The following is a 17,135-nucleotide window of genomic DNA, read 5'->3' as shown; positions in this document are numbered from 1 at the left end:
CCATATACACATATATAAACCTTTTCCTTATGTTCTTCTGTCTTTTATGAGTGTAATTCACAGGACTCTAGTTACTAAATATGAGACAACAGAGGAACAGTTTGTCCTCCCTGACCATCACATTCACATTTAGATGGAGGAAATGTGGTCATTTCAATTGATGCTTAAAAAGCATCAATAAAATGCAGCACTCATTTATAATTAAAAAATAAAACAATGTAAAAACGACCTCTCAGAAAACTAGAAGTCAAAACTTGACTAGTACACTAAAGAGGATTTATTAAAGCCCTACATCCAATGCGTTACACTTACCTGTAAAATTTTACAAGGATTTATACTAGTTAGCAATAAATTAAAATTGTTTGTCATCACAACTTTTACTTAATATTTCCCTGGAATTGTAGCAAAGGTAGGAAGACCCAAAAAGGAAGAAAATAAACAATGACAGATAAGACAGGAAATGAGAAAATTGCCTATTTCATTAAAACACAGAACTCTATATAGAGAATCCACAAATTATTAGAAGTAATAAGAAGACTGATTAAATTATTTGATACAAGATATAAGTGAGTTAAATATTGTCTCTCCCAAATTCACATCCACCCGGAACCTCATATGGTGACCTTATTTAGAAATAGAGTCTTGGCAAATATAATTCATTAAGGATGTAAAGATGAGATCATTCTCAATTTAGGGGAGGCCCCAAATTCATTGAGTGAGATCTTCAAAAAAGAAAAAACAGAGAGAAAAGGATATCCTGTCAAGTCCGAAGTAGAGATTCGAGTTATGTTACCACAAGCCAAGGAATGCTTGGGGTCACTAGAAGCTGAGAGAGGCAAGGAGTCTTCCGTGAAGTCTGCAGAGGGAATGTGGCGCTTCTGACACCTAGATTTCATGCTCCCAGCTTCCAAAACTATGAAAGAATAAATTTAGGTTGTTTTAGCCATACAGTTTGTGGTACTGTGTTATGGCAACCCTAGGAAATTAATCCACATATAAAATCAATCGTATTCCTAGGCAGTAATAATGACCAATTGAAAATTTATCAGTAACAATTCTATTTGCGCTAACATATAAAATTAACACCAGATATAAAAGATTCTTATGGACAACACTATGAAGTGTTAAAGGACATAAAGGAACACTATGAAGTGTTAAAGGACATAAAGGAAGGCATGAATAAATAGAATAGTAAGTAATGTTTATTAATAGGGGGAATATAACCAGTAGTATTTACCAGCACTTCCTACCCCCTACCACTATGTGGACAGTTTCTTCTTTTATATTATAGTTGCACTTTTACTTTTGTTGTTTCTTTTAAACTTGGATTGGGCCTCCAGAGCGACCTCTCCAAACCCCAATTTCTGTGCTAATGCACAAAAGGTGTCAGTTCACTGGGGAACTGCCCCCTATGTGGAACGCTTCTTGAATTTGAGTGTCATCCTTGCACAGGGACCATGCTAATCTTCTCTGTGTCGTTCTAGTTTTTGTCCGTGTGTTGCCAAAGTGAGCACTATAGTTGCACCTTTAAATTTTTTTTGTTTGTTTTTTTATTTACTTATTTTGAGAGAGGGAGGGAGGGAGGTCATCCTTATTTCCATATCTTGAACTATTTATAAATTTTCCCTCTTCAGTAAAATGCTGTAGAATTTTGGAAGATAGTTTTTGAAAAGATAAATGCTCTTTTCTATTTCAAGTATTTTGGGGAGTTTTTATCATAAATAACTATTATAAATGAATATAAATAACTTATCAAATGCTTTTGTGCATCTATGAAAATAAGCATTAATTTTTCTTAAATCCCTTATTGGGCTTTCAATGAATTACATTGATAGATATTTTATTTTTAAAAGATCCTGAGAGAAATCACATTTGGTCACAAGGTCACGATTACTTCACCTTATAAGGGAAATTTATTTATTTATTTATTTGAAAAACCTGGGGTATAAAAGTGAACTCTCATTAAGTAATATAGTTACTTAATTTCAATAGGAAGATACTTTAAATATTTTTAGCATCAAAATGACATCCATTTTTACTATAATGATACCAAATACCATTAAAATAGACGCAATTACTTCAGTAGTTAAAATTCATTTTGGGAATATAACCTGCCAAGGCATTTTTCTCTATATTAATTATATAATAGTTCTTATCTCCTCTCATCAAGGAATTTTCTTTTTAAACTATTACACATTTACCCTTAGGAATATGATAACAAAAGAGGTGTTATACATGATTCTCAACATTTGTGTAATTCAAACTTTAAGGTGAAAAAAGAAAATCCAAGAATTAAAAAATAGAGCAAGAGAACTTTGTGGAAACAAGGCGAATGGTACCACACTCACTGCAAAGGTTGGCAAATAAGGGGCATCAGTTCTGAGATTATGTGTGCTGTAAACCAGCACATGTGCCCTGAAATGAGAGGCACCAATAGAGGGTTCATCTCATGGAGCACACCTGCTGCCAAGAGGTCCTAAATTGAAAATAGCCTTTATAAAACCAACTTTAATATCCCTAATCAAGTTGGATTCTTATAACCCGAGTGGTTGTTCATCACTGTTAGAGGTGTCTTATCTTATACTGATAGATTTGGCTAACTAATGTTTTACTTAGGACTTCCATATACCTATGTTCCCAAGTTAAATAAGCCAGTAATTGTCTTTTATTGTATGGTCTTTATCAGCTTTGGCATAAGGCTTCATAGGATAAATTGCAGGTTTTCCCTTTGTTTTCTAAAACAACTTGTGTAAGATAGGTTCATCTCTTCTATAAAAAGTTTGATAACTGTCACTTGCAAAAACCATCTAAATCTAGTGTTTGCTTAGAGAAGAAAGTCTTTAAATACCATGTGTATTTTCTTAATGCTTACTGTTCTAAGCTTTTTATTTCTCCTTAAGAGAAGTAAAATTATGGAATTTTATGTTTTTCCAAAAATGTATCATTTCCCTTAGCTTTCAAGTTTGTTGGTTAATAGGTTTATAACATTCTCTCTTAGCTTCTGGAATGTGTGTGTGTGTGTGTGTGTGTGTGTGTGTGTGTGTGTATTCTCATTCTGTAGTTCATTAAGACTGTCAATCAATTTTTAAGAAACATTTTTTTAGTCTTTTCACAAAAACCTTATTTTAGTTTTGTTAATACTCCCTATGGCATAGTAAAAAATATATTGGTTTCTGTCCCTGGTTCTTGATACAAAGTTCCTAAAACTTCAAATTTCTTGAGCGATATAAGTGCTTTTTAAGAAATTTTTTTCTTGATGTTTATTCATTTTTGAGAGACAGAGAGAAACAGAGCATGAGCTGGGGAGCATCAGAGAAAGGGGGAGACAGGATCTGAAGTAGGCTCCAGGCTCCGAGCTGTCAGCACAGAGCCTGATGAGGGGCTAGAACTCACAAACCGTGACATCATGACCTGAGCTGAAGTCAGACTCTTAACTGACTGAGCCACTCCAGGTGCTCTGAGTGTTTTTATTCATAATGAGCCCCTTTACACCACAACTGAGCTTATGATAACAAGATGATTCAGGGTAAGGCCCATAGATAGCCTCAGGATGAAGACTAGTCACCACAAAGCCTAAACACATGATTAAAGAGTGGGAGCTTACAGTCCTCCTGGGGAGGGAAAAGGGCTAAAGACTGAGTTATAAAAACTCCTGAACAACATTTGTAGAGCTTCTGGGCTGGTGAACACATCAGAGTGCTGAAAGGGTGGTACATCCAGGAGGGCATACAAACTCTGATCTTTCTTCTCATACTTTGTTCTGTGCATTTCTACCATTTGTTTCTTACTTGTATCCTTCATAATAAATAGGTAATAGTAAAGTGCTTTCCTGAGTTCTGTGAGGGGATAATCAAATAAGGGAATAATCAAATAAGAGGGGGGGGTGTTGTACAAACTCCCAAATGTATACTGGTTGGTCAGAAATACAGGTGGCCCTCGAGACTTGTAACTAGTATGTGATGTGGGAGCTGCCTTGGACTAAACCCTTAACCTGTGGGGTCTGTGCTAACTCTGGATAATTAGTGCTAGAATTGAATTGTCAGACACCTAGTTGGTGTTGGAGAAGAGATTGGTATGTGGGTGAATGACATATTTGGTGTCAGAATAAAACCATACACTCTCCATTGCTTTTTGGTTCTCTATTGATCCTGGTTTTTTTGTTTGTTTTTCTGACTTGCTTGTTGGGAATGTCTTCTCTGATTTCTTAAATTCAAGAGTTATGTAATTAAAACTTCCTCCTTTTAAATGTATTCAAGGTAAATTTCCTTCTAATTTTGTTTAGAGGTAGGTTACAAATTCTGACATGTATCAATTTTGTTGTCGTCTAAACTAAACCATATTAATATCATACTTAATGGAGCAAGGCACAATGGATTCTAAGACCAGGAGGAAGTCTAGAATGTCTGTTCTTACTCATCTTACTGACAGTAAACTTGAGATTTAGGAGCAAGGCTGAGAGAGATTCCAAAACATGCAAAGCCTGCTGAAGCTGTGGAAAGGGTAAGAAAGCTGAGCAACTTTACTTGGAAGCAGTCCAAGCATTCACCAAATTCACTGCAGTGGCCTGCCAAAGTGAGGGAGATGCAGAGACAGGGGAGGACTGAGAGAAATCCTTCCAAAGCTCTTCAGGCTGCATTCATCTAGTGTTTATCAGTGATCTCCAAAGGTTAGAGATGAAGCCCCTGGCTATAGAGGATTCTATTAAGGGGCAATAACCTGAGAGTGAGACTGGAGAGCCAACAGAAACCCCCAGAGACCCAGAGAAGCTAGCATCATGAAACAGAAATTAAATGGCTGGTTTCTAAAGCATGGAGGGATCTATGGAGTCTTATGCATGATCAAGACCAACCTGTATTAGAAATCTCTGATCCTGCCCTCAACATTTCTAAAGCAAGTGATGAATGGACTGAAGCTTAAGGTGTAGCAAAGCCCTGGGGTGTCTGGATGATTCAGGTGGTTAAGCATCCGACTCTTGGTTTTGGCTCATGTGAGTTAGAGCCCCAAGTTGGGTTTGTGTTGACAGTGTGGAGCCTGCTTGGGATTTTCTGTCTCTCTCTCTTTCTCTCCCTCCCTCTCTCCTGCCTGTACAGTCATTCTCTCTCTCATAAACAACAAACAAAAAAGGTGTAACAAAGCCCAGATATGGCTCAACTACAGATTAAATTGACTCAATCCTGCATTCTGGTAACTTGACAGAAGGAGCATGCCCTTTTTAGAGAGGGAGTAAATATAATTTATTTCAATATCTACTATTTATTTATACAAAATGTCTGATACAGAATCAAAAATTACAAGTCACATAAGGGAGATTCAAAGAAGGTCTGTTTGTTGGAATCATTAAATAGGTATTTTAACATAACCATGGCAAATACAGTAAAGAATATAGGGGAAGAAAATTGGACAATGTGAATAGATGAGGGAATTTCAGCAGAAAGATATAAATTATTAGAGAACCAATTATTTTGATGGAACTAATAGATGGAAATGTTAAAAATGAAAAAAATAATGCAGACATGAAAATTTAGTTGGAATTATAGCAGACTGGACTTAGAAGAAGAAAAGAACAGCAAACTTGAAGACAAGCCAATAGCAATTATACAAAATAAAAAACCAAAATAAGAAAAGCAAAAAAACCCAAGAGAATATCTAAGATCTGTGGGGCAGTATCATCTGGACCAGTATACAATTAGAGGACTAAAAAAAGAAAACAGATATTGGCAATAAATATCTCTGAAGGGATAGTGACTGAAAACTTTCTAAAACTGATGAAGTACTTCAACCTACAGAAATAAACAGCACAAAAATCTCCCAGGAAAACAAAACAAAGACTTCCTTAGCCAGGCATATCATGGCCAAACTGTTGAGAAGCGAAGATGTCAAGTCTTATAACAGCCCCCCAGAAAAGACACACTACATACAAGGTGTATTAGGTCTCCTGAGAAACACAATCTATAAGAACACAATCTATAAGAAACACAATCTATAATACATTGTAGAGTTTATAGCAAAAATAGATAGATAACTGGATGAACAGTGCACAAAGGGTAACAGGGAGTGAATAGAATGAGACTGCTGAAGGTTCCTACATTAATCATGAAGTAGCATATTCCTAGAAAATAGACTGATAAATTAAAGATTCACTTTAGGGGCGCATGGGTGGCTCAGTTGGGAGAGCGTCCAACTTCAGCTCAGGTCATGATCTCACAGTTTTTGAGTTCAAGCCACAAGTCGGGCTCTGTGCTGACAGCTCAGAGCCTGGAACCTGCTTCGGGTTCCGTGTCTCCCTCTCTCTCTGCCCCTCCACTACTCATGCTCTCTCTCAAAAATAAACAAGCATTAAAAAAAGATTTATTTTTTAGAGTAGGGGTGAACAATTTCTTTTGTTATAAAGGATCAGATGGTAGATATTTAAGGCTCTACAGGCCAGAGTGTCTCTCTCACAAGTATTCAACTGCTCTGGTGTTGTAGTGCAATGTGCGAACAACCATAGATCATATGTAAACAATAAAATTTTATTTAGAAAAACAAACTGGGGCCATTTTTGGCCTGTAGACCACAGTTGTTACAGATGAGCAACCACTAATTCTAAAATAAAGAGGTATAGCTAAAAATTCAATGAATCATGCAAAGACTTGCAAATGAATGTTCATAGCAGCATTATTCTGAATGACTTCAAATTGGAAACAATCTAAATGTCTGTTACCTGGAGAATGTGGTATAGAAAAAATGTGGTATATCTATACAGTGAAATAGTATTCAGCAGTAAACAGGAATGTACTGCTTACACATCGTAGGACCTGGCTGAACCTCAAAACTACTGTGCTCAGTCAGTGAAAGAAGGCAGACAATGGAGATCACCTTATTCCCTGATTCCACTTGAAATATGAAAAATTTGAAATGTCCAGAAAAGGCAAAGCTATAGAGACAGAAACTACATCAGTGGTCGCTGGGGTGGGGACGAAGATGAGAGGAGAATGGAGATTAATGGCAAATGGGCATGAGGGATTATCTTGGATATCTAGCATAATGTATGGAGAAATTGAATCACTATGTTATACACCTGAAACGAATTTAACATTGTGTGTCAGTTATATTCAAGTTGAATAAAAAGGCTAAAAAATAAAAACAAAATAAAGAGGGATAAGCCCCTTCAAGAAGAGATGAGATATACAAACCATTTTATCTTTGATGGAGCACAGATAAAGAGAAGAGAATGACAGAAAAAGGAAAAAAGAAAATTGTTTAAAGACCAAATGTGGGCTAGTGTGCTAATTTGAAATAGTTGGACCTATCAGAAATGAGCAGGCCACAGTCACCCACAAGCTCATCCTCATGGCTCTTCACAGGTGTTCATGAAGAGGACTGAGGTCTGAGCAGGAGACTGAGATGGTACCACTATTTGGTGCAGACCTGAAGCAAGATACTGGCAGCTGCTGAAGGGTAAGCATAAAGCCTTGTAGACTTCTCTTCCAACCCTTAAGCAAAAGCCTTAAACTGCTTGAGGAAAGGCTAACAACTCTTTAGCTCCCAGGGCCCAGACAAAACTTCATTGTTGAGAAAGAAGGTTAGAAATACAATGTCTAGGCACATGAAAAGACGTTCAACGTTGCTCCTTATCAGGGAAATACAAATCAAAACCACACTCAGATATCACCTCACGCCAGAGTGGCCAAAATGAACAAAGCAGGAGACTATAGATGCTGGAGAGGATGTGGAGAAATGGGAACCCTCTTGCACTGTTGGTGGGAATGCAAATTGGTGCAGCCGCTCTGGAAAGCAGTGTGGAGGTTCCTCAGAAAATTAAAAATAGACCTACCCTATGCCCCAGCAATAGCACTGCTAGGAATTTACCCAAGGGATACAGGAGTACTGATGCATAGGGGCACTTGTACCCCAATGTTTATAGCAGCACTCTCAACAATAGCTAAATTGTGGAAAGAGCCTAAATGTCCATCAACTGATGAATGGATAAAGAAATTGTGGTTTATATACACAATGGAATACTACGTGGCAATGAGAAAGAATGAAATATGGCCTTTTGTAGCAACGTGGATGGAACTGGAGAGTGTGATGCTAAGTGAAATAAGCCATACAGAGAAAGACAGATACCATATGGTTTCACTCTTATGTGGATCTTGAGAAACTTAACAGAAACCCATGGGGGAAGGGAAGGAAAAAACAAAGAGGTTAGAGTGGGAGAGAGCCAAAGCATAAGAGACTGTTAAAAACTGAGAACAAACTGAGGGTTGACGGGGGGGTGGGAGGAAGGGGAGGGTGGGTGATGGGTATTGAGGAGGGCACCTTTTGGGATGAGCACTGGGTGTTGTATGGAAACCAATTTGACAATAAATTTCATATACTGAAAAAAAAAAAAAAAGAAATACAATGTCTGCCTTGGAAGATAGACAGGTAGCTTTCCTGTTCCCAGGACACAAGCAAAGCTCCACGGCTGCAAAGACAGGACTTAAAGGAATAAGCTCTCTACTTCTAGGGAAGGGGCAGGAAGCCACATTGGAGCCAGGGTCTACACTGATAGCAAGTGAAGTTCTGCTACCTCTGTGAGTAGGGCAGGAAACTCCTGCCCAAGACCAGCCATGGATCCAAGCGAGAGAGTGGTTGCCACGAGGAGGAGGAACAGGAACTCAGAAAGTCTCTCTCAAAGACTCAGGCTCACAGGACTTCCCTAAGACTGGGGCTGGACCAGGAAAACCGAGAATCTCTCATGCTTCCACTCCAGGCTTGATACCCAGTAGCAAAGGCACAACATCAGCCTGTAACTCATAAAGGGAAAACACAATGACATTGGCCTCAAAGATGGCTGACAGCACCGGGGGCAGCAGGAATTCTGAGCAAAGACCCTCCTAACTCTCAGCCCCCACCTGAAGCATAGGGCAACAAAGAATTTAAATCTAGAGGTGCACTCAAGGTTGATGATAACACAACCAAGAAAATGTTATTATGATGGTGGTAGGATAGCAACAGTGCTCCATCTTTCTGTGTCCCAGCTTGAAGTGGAATTTGAAACTGGATTGGACCTCAAAAGGACTGGTTACCCAACTGAAAAAGCTATTCGCTTTTCCCAACAGATACACCAATATTTCCAACTGTCCCTTTGTTTACTATCTATAGTGGTTTACACTCTGGGGCAATGCACCCTAGTAAGATTCAAGAAGGGACAGGGATCATCAGGGAGAGATGGGTCATGTTGAAAAGGGACTCTGAAACCTCACTTTAGTAGGCAGATCCATTTTATAAAAGACTATTTATGGAAGTTGAGTATGTGGAATAGAAAGCTATTTTGTAAAACCTTTATTCCTTTTCACCCTTTGGAAAGGCTTGTAGTCACCAGGGTTTCCTGTACCCAAGCTTGAAGCTATCTACAGGATTTATCTGTAGGATTAAGAGTATTTTTTTCAAGAGTCAGACTGCCACACTTACACAGGCTGTGGGACTTTGGACAGGTGCATTAAGTTTCTAGTGTCTCAATTTTCTGTATTGTAAAATGAGGACTGTGATGGAATTAATCATATAGGGTTGTTGTGAGCATTAAGTGAGATGGCCCATGTAAAGTGCCTAGCAAAATGAGTGCTGCTCAATGTATGTTGCACAATCAGTGCTGCTCAATGTATGTTAGTTATAATAATTCTCACCATGAGGTAACAAAGTCCTTGCATCATTCTTGAAGTCAGAATGAAAAGAAGAAGATAGAAGTCAAGGATATTGTGCAGACAAAATCAACTTGTGGACTCATTGAATACAAAGAATGAGAGAGAGAGGGCAGGTTGGAAAATGACTCTGCATTTTGGGACTCCCAAATCCTGGCAGAATGATGGTGTCAGTGGTACACTCGAAAGCATGCATCCGGTCTGTAAAAGGTTTGGCTCCAGCCCATTCCATTTGGGATTGCAAGCTAAGTCACTACTTTTTCAATTAAAGCCAGAAATCCAGATAATTATGCGAAAACTCCTTAATTTTTTATACTCTTAAAAATATGGAGGAAATAAAACATGACTGTGAGATGCAAATTTGCAACCTCTGTGTAGGACCTTAGAGGTTCACTGCTGTGGAACTCATTAAATGTCCCATAGTGCCTTGCACATTTTTAAGGGTTCTCATTAAAAACTGGTTGAATAAATGGATTTTCGATCACAGTGTTTTACATAAAGCATACATATCAATACTAACTGGTTTTTTAAGTTTCAAATTTATAAAGGTATTTGAAGAAAGGAATTTTAAAACATAGTATTGTGTGATATTTAACACTTTAAGATTAGAGATGCAAAGCAAACAAACATTATAAACAAATTATGTAGACCGAACCCCAGGCAGAATTGTTCAAGGAAGTGGTAACCTTTTCAGTCAGTATATGTTACTTCTATTTTTTTCTATAAGAAATAGATAATACATTATCTTGTTCTATAGATAATAAGCCGTCTAATTTTCCTCTTGATTCCTCTTCTGATGTCCCATTTTTTTTTTCTGACCTAGAAGACAGCTTCAAAAATGTTTTAGTATTTGCTGCTCATACTCCATATCATATTCTTTTTTCTTGTTAGGGCTGCCTTTACCATGGCTTTCTTCTCCACCTGCCTATAGAAAGCTTTCCTAATGACTGATAGCCTCTACATTTGTGAGCTCCTGATGTAGGAACTCGCTGGGGCACTTGGGTGGCTCAGTTGGTTAAGTGTCTGACTTCTGCTCAGGTCATGATCTCTTGGTTTGTGGGTTCAAGCCCCACACAGGCTCTGTGCTGACTGACACTTTGGATTCTGTGTCTCCGTCTCTCTCTGCCCCTCCCCTACTCATTCTCTCTCTCCCTTCCTCCCTCCCTCTCTCTCAAAAATGAATAAACATTAAAAAAGATTAGAGAGGAACTCACCATAAAGTCTGAGTTCCAGTTAGCCAGGAGACAAAAACATGACCTGGAAGAGGGTATGCAAGGTGTTGAAACAATCTTGTACAAACCACAAAGGTAGCAAAATCAAATTATGTTTGGGAATGATAGTGGTGTAGGGTGATTAAGGAAAAGGTGAAGAGGCAGGAGATGAAGCTGGAAAGTTGGTTTTCAGGATACAATGCCCAGTCCTTCAAGACGTCATCCCTAAGCATTTCCAGACTGAAATGCCTCCCTCCCACAGAAATGAAGACACATCCAAAGCCCCTCCCGACCTTTGAATGAAAGAGATGTAGGTTTAAATACATGCTCTGTAACGTATGAGCTACTTCACCATAGGAAAGTTGTTTAAAACCTTTAGGTCCCAGTCTTCTCATCTGCAAAGTGGGAATCAAGTATGTTTACCTGAGAGAGATGTTTTGAGGACTTAATTACATGCAAGGTGGTTTTTTTGTTTGTTTGCTTTTTAACCAAGAGAGAGCAAAAGAGAGAGGGTGCACACACATGCACAAATGGGCAGGGGAGGGGCAGAGGGAGAGAGAGAATCTCAAGCAGTCTCCGTGCCCAGCACGTGCTGGGCACGGAGCCTGATACGGAGCTCAGTCTCACCAATGGTGAGATCATGACTTGAGCTGAAGTCAGGAGCCAGTCACTTAATCAACTGAGCCACCCAGGTGCCCCTTAATGTACTTAATACAGTACTTGGCATCTAAAAAGGGTAACTGGTAGTAATAATAGTTGTGTTCCAAAATCCAAAATTTCTTTGAGTTCCCTCAATGTGCTACACTCCTGCTCAAGTTCATATTTTGGTAGATGTGATTTCTACCTGGTGTCTCTCTAAAGGCTTCTCTGACTTTCCTCCTTCTACCTCCGATTGCCTTTTTATTTTAATTCCAGTATAGTTAACACACAGTGTTTTATTTACCTCTGATTGCTTTTGATGGTTCTCTGCTTCAGCAGAGAGGTTGCTTAATCCAGTGTTCCCCTTGGGGGGATCCATAGACAGGAATCAAAGGAGAACTGAACACAGATGGAAAAAAGATTCCGTCTTTATTTTCACCAATGTCTCACTAAAATTCACTATTTAAAAAAATGTGAAAAGACAGTAAAGTACCATAGTATTAGCAATTATCTAACATGCAAATTATTAGAAATCACAAATGTTTCACATCATGTCGCAATTGTTGCAGATATCATGAAATAGCATTTACTCTCACTAGTCCTTTGAAATTACAGTAGTTGTTAGACCTAACGTAGATATTTTTATTTCATGTGGTAGATAGGAAGGATGTATATTTCTACATATTTTAAAATACTTTTAAAACTATAATTCCATAGAATTGGTTTTCTTTATAATCCTATATATTTTAATTCAGGCATTTGGTAACATTTAATAACAGAAAAGATTCGTAGATTATGAAAGGGTTCTATGGCACACACAAAAAAGATTAAGAACCCCTGTCTTAGCATTTACTATAGTAGACTATGCACTATTAGATAAATATACTGTTTTCAGTTAAAAGTTAGCCTTCAGGTTCAAATTTACATTCTGGGCAAACCTTCTCTTAGTCTCACTTAACATCATCATATTCCTCCATCAAAAAGGAAGACAGCACACAGTTACTTTCTTTTAATTGTAGACAATTAGTGCCCAGTCAACTTATTGGGCATGAGTTTTTCTTTAAATTAGGGTTTTCTTCTCTCATTCAAGGGCCTTGTCTCCCTAAAACAGTTTTATATCCTTTAATATAAACCTCAGAGGACGTCTAACTTCAGCTTAGGATGTAGTTAGCCAGCAGGAACTTTATAACTCCCAAAGGAACAAGAAAAATCCAGATGATCTACAAATGATAACTGTTGCTTAACTTACCAGAAAACTGGGGTCATAGAGCCCAAACATCTAACTTAAAATCTAAGGAAAGACAGTACTTCCCAGAACAGAAGGGCAGAAGGGACACAAACATAGACTTTTGAGGAAACAATGAAGAAGATGAATTTAGTTATTTTTTAAAAAAGCCAAGTGCTAAAAGCTGAGTGTGGGCTAGTGTGAGAGTACAGAACTCCTAGGAGTAAAGACATTGGGAACACTGATACTTACCAGCAGCTCTTCCCCTTGGTCTCCACCAAACACTCATGCGAAAGACTGGGGTCAGTGCAGAAGACTGGATAAAGCCTCATCAGTGGTACAGGCCTAGAGGAGAGAAAAGTTTCTTGATGAGAAAGGCACCAAGTCACCCCTGCATCCTCCTCCACTGAGAGCTGAGGCCTTATGCCATTGGGTAAGGACCGTGAACCTTGGCCTTTCTAGAGCACATGTGAAGACTGTCTGTGGCTGGGGAACTGCAGGAGAAAGAAAACGGTGTGCTCCTGGGGGTGGGGGCAGGGACAGGAAAGCGACCTGGATCCATACCATTCAAGATTTCCTAATGCTGTGGGGAAGGAGGCAGGCTCACCAAGAAAGCCATCCCCAACCCCCATCCAGTCTAGGGCTACAAAACCTGCCTGAAGATTGAGGTTGAGTCAGAACACCAGAGGATCACACTCCTTCTCCCCAGCAGGGTAGGGTAACAGGAAGGGTGAAATAAGAACACTGAGGAAAACCCTTTGACAAAAAGATACCCACCCCACGCACCAAGCAACTCCAGACAAGTTTGAAGCTGATGGTGAACCCACGGTCACCATAGCAGTAACAAAAACCCAAACCCAGCCAACTCCTGACTAAACTGAGTGAACCCCCTTCTGCCAACACACACACTAATGGCCTAGGAAAAGATACGTAACTTTTCTGTGCATAAATACTATTTATTTCAGTCTACAGTTTTTCAACTTTTTGTTTGGCAATAAATAAAAAAAAAAACTATGAAACACACAAATACACAAGGAAAAATAATCCATGGTAAAGAGCAAGGCAAACAATACAATCAGGTAAACAATAGAAATGACCCCGATATCAGAATTATCCGACAGCAACAGTCACAGAGGTGAACTACATCTGTGGTAGCTGTGATGGTTAATTTTATATGTCAACTTGACTGGGCTAAAAAAATGCCAAATAGCTGGTAAAATATTATTTGGGGAGTATCTATGAGGGTGTTTACAAAAGAGATTTATGATCCTAGGTAGACTGAGTAAAGTTCACCCTCATCCTTCACCAGAGTGGACGCACATCATCCCATCCATTGAGGGCCAGAAAGAATACAAAGATAGAGATAGGGTGAATTTGCCCTCACTACTTAAACTGAGACACCTATTTTTTCTTACCCCCAGATGTCAGTGCTTCTGGGTCTGAAGCCTTCACACTCAGACCGGGATGAATACATATATATATTCATACATATTTTCTCAATAAAATAAGCAATCCAGTTAGGGAGTGGGCAAAAGTTTATTAATTTCACCAAAGAATATATACAGATAGCAAATGAACATACCAAAAGATGTTCAATTTGTATTAGGGAGATTGGACATTACGAGAATAAAAATTAAAATTATAACCAGATACTACTACACATACATTAGAAGGTCTTAAAAAAAAAGGCGGACAGGACCAAGTACTGTCAAAAACGTGGACAAACTGAAACTCTCATATATTGCTGATGGAGTATGCAAAAATGGTGCAGACATTGTGGAAAACAGTTTGGCAGTTTGTTATAATGTTAAAATAGACTTACCACCAACCACCCAAGAGAAATGGTAACTTGTGTCCACACAAAAATCCATTCATGCTTGTATGCAGAAGTTTTATTCAAAACTGCCCCAAACTAGAAATAGCCCAAATGTCCTTCAACTGGGTAAACAAACTGGGATGCATCCATATAATGAAATACTACTCATCAGTAAAAATGAACCAACTACTGATAGACACACAACATGTATTGACCACAAAGGAACATGAGATAAAGTCTGGGGTAATGGAACTGTTCTGTATCTTGATCGTGGTAATGGTCACATCCTGTCAAAACTCAGAACTATATACGAAAAATGTTGAATTTTACTATATATAAGTTGTACCTCAATAAACGGACTTAAAAAAAACCTGGACAGAGTGTCATTTTCCACACTAGCTGTCAGACGCGTTTGCACACCATGATGGAAAGGGACTCCTTAAAAGGTACAGATTCCTTACAGGACATACATAGAAGTTTGTACATACTTAAACACATGGTATTATAAATTATCTTATATATTCATTTTCCAATAAAAACATAAATTAGAGTTTTATTATAGACATGTAAAATAGGTTTGCCATACTCTTCCTACCTTTTTTTTAAGATAATGCTATTATCTTGGTAAAATACAGAACATAGTGCCTATTTAAGATAAATTAGAAAATGTCAGTGGGGCGCCTGAGTGGCTCAGTCGGTTGAGTGTCCAACTTTGGCTCAAGTCATGATTTCACAGTTCATGAGTTCGAGTCCCACGTTGGGCTCTGTGCTCACAGCTCAGAGCCTGGGGCCTGCTCTAGATTCTGTGTCTCCTTCTCTCTCTGCCCCTCCCCACCCCCTCACACACTATCTCTCTCAAAAATAAACCCTAAAAATTTTTTTTAAAAAATGCTGGCTATTCACAAAAATATTTTCTTATCCAGTTATATGCTAAAGAATTTTAAACGCTGATTCCCCCCACCCCAAATCTCTTCAATTAGAATATTGTGGTTGTAAGCCGATTTCACTTTGATGATCTGTTAATGAAAAGGTATGCCCTAAGCTTGTCCGAATTTTTAAAAATTTATGAACCTGGTCGATGATTTTTACCCCATTGGTAGTCATGCTTTACTGAGGGTTGTATCAGTATTCAATTTATCAATTTTAAACATGAAGGAGTTTGAAAAGTCTGAAGATCTCAAAGCATGCAAAGAGACTTGTACCTTTTAAGATATTTCGACAACATCTCTGAAGCCCACCTAGTTAACATTGTGTGGTAGGACGGGACATGGAGAGCCAGAACAGACTGTTGGAGTCTGTGTAGGTGGGAGATAATTCAACCTATTAAAAATAATTTAAAATCTGGAATCAGAAAGGCAGAGTGTGTAGGTGGCAAACATGGAGATAAAGTCAAGGTCAGAGTCCAGGGACTCACAGGAGAGCTGAGAGTATCAAAGTTAGAAACTTCCTCTTGCAAGTGTTCTCTCCTCCATGGCCTGAATAACTGAAGCTACCATTTGTCGAACATTAACAATGCACAAGGGCCTTTATCTGCACTAAAACCTGTGTCTTCATGACAAACTCCTGTGCAGTTATTATTATTCTCCTTTCACCAGGAAAGAGACGGAGCTAGTGGCAGAATCAAGAATTGAACTTCTAGCTTTCTGACTCTGATTTCTCTGTTGCGCACTATCCAGCATCTTATGGAAAACCACCCAGCGGTCCATCTTATTTGGCCCAAATGCACATTTTCCAGGTTCTCAAGACGCATTCCCCACCTTCACACAACAATACCATTCTTCCCAGTGGCCCTATCTCCTTCTTTATGATTTGTGTTGTGCTCTAGACCTCAGAACTGGCCCCCTCTCAGTAAGGCCCTGACAGTTTGATTTTTTTTGAAACTGAAACACCTGTTTTGCCTGGTAGCAGGTGCCTTCCTCTTTACAAGATCTTCTTCCTGATACACAGCATCTTCAGGTTTACAACATTCCTTTCTCACCTGCAGCCTGTATCGGGATTTTCTTTATAGTCAAAGTCCCATAGCTCCACAATTACCCTTAATTTGGGGATGGGAAAAATTTCCCGCCTAAAAATAATTGATTATTTCTGTCCTAAGTGCATTGTTTAATCAGCTATGTCGTCTTTAATAAATCATAAAACCACTTTGAATTTGAGTTTCTTGATCTCAAAAATCAGGCATACTTGCCAAATAATTTCTAAAGAGGTCCTAGAGACCCAAATCTCACTCTACCTTGTTACCATATGCATGGGATAAACTCAGGGTAGCTGGAGTATCAGCTCATCATGGAGAGCTCTCAATATACTTGTGTTTTTCTTGTATTTATAGTCTTTGTGTGAGCTGAATTCTTGTTCTATCATGAGGGACCAAATTACTAAAGGAAAAACAAGCACCTTTCCTCATTCACGATATGCATACCTATATAGAAGACATACCTAAAACACATCCATACACATATCACATACCCATTTCATAGTGTAAACCCTGAGTGTTTGGTTGTAACACAAGTGCCTGATTTAAGCTTTGATTGCCGAGACACCCACTTCAAAGATGGTTGTCTCTAATAAACATATTGGCAGCC

The 17,135-nt window shown here is 38.6% G+C and overlaps 1 non-coding gene and 1 pseudogene across 1 annotated transcript; one reads left to right on the top strand and one right to left on the bottom strand.

The window, feature by feature from the left end:
• The window catches only part of LOC112865863 (NXPE family member 2-like), a 136,995-nt pseudogene that overhangs the window by 14,682 nt on the left and 105,178 nt on the right, over positions 1-17,135 (top strand).
• Positions 1,408-1,514, bottom strand: LOC112866182 (U6 spliceosomal RNA). The gene has a single exon (XR_003224049.1). It is a non-coding gene; the product is annotated as a U6 spliceosomal RNA (small nuclear RNA).

This window comes from Puma concolor, chromosome D1, assembly GCF_028749965.1.
Source record: "Puma concolor isolate L17-30 chromosome D1, mPumCon1.1.hap2, whole genome shotgun sequence".
In the NCBI taxonomy this organism is placed as follows: Eukaryota; Metazoa; Chordata; class Mammalia; order Carnivora; family Felidae; genus Puma; species Puma concolor.
This window is presented reverse-complemented; position numbering and strand designations above follow the sequence as displayed.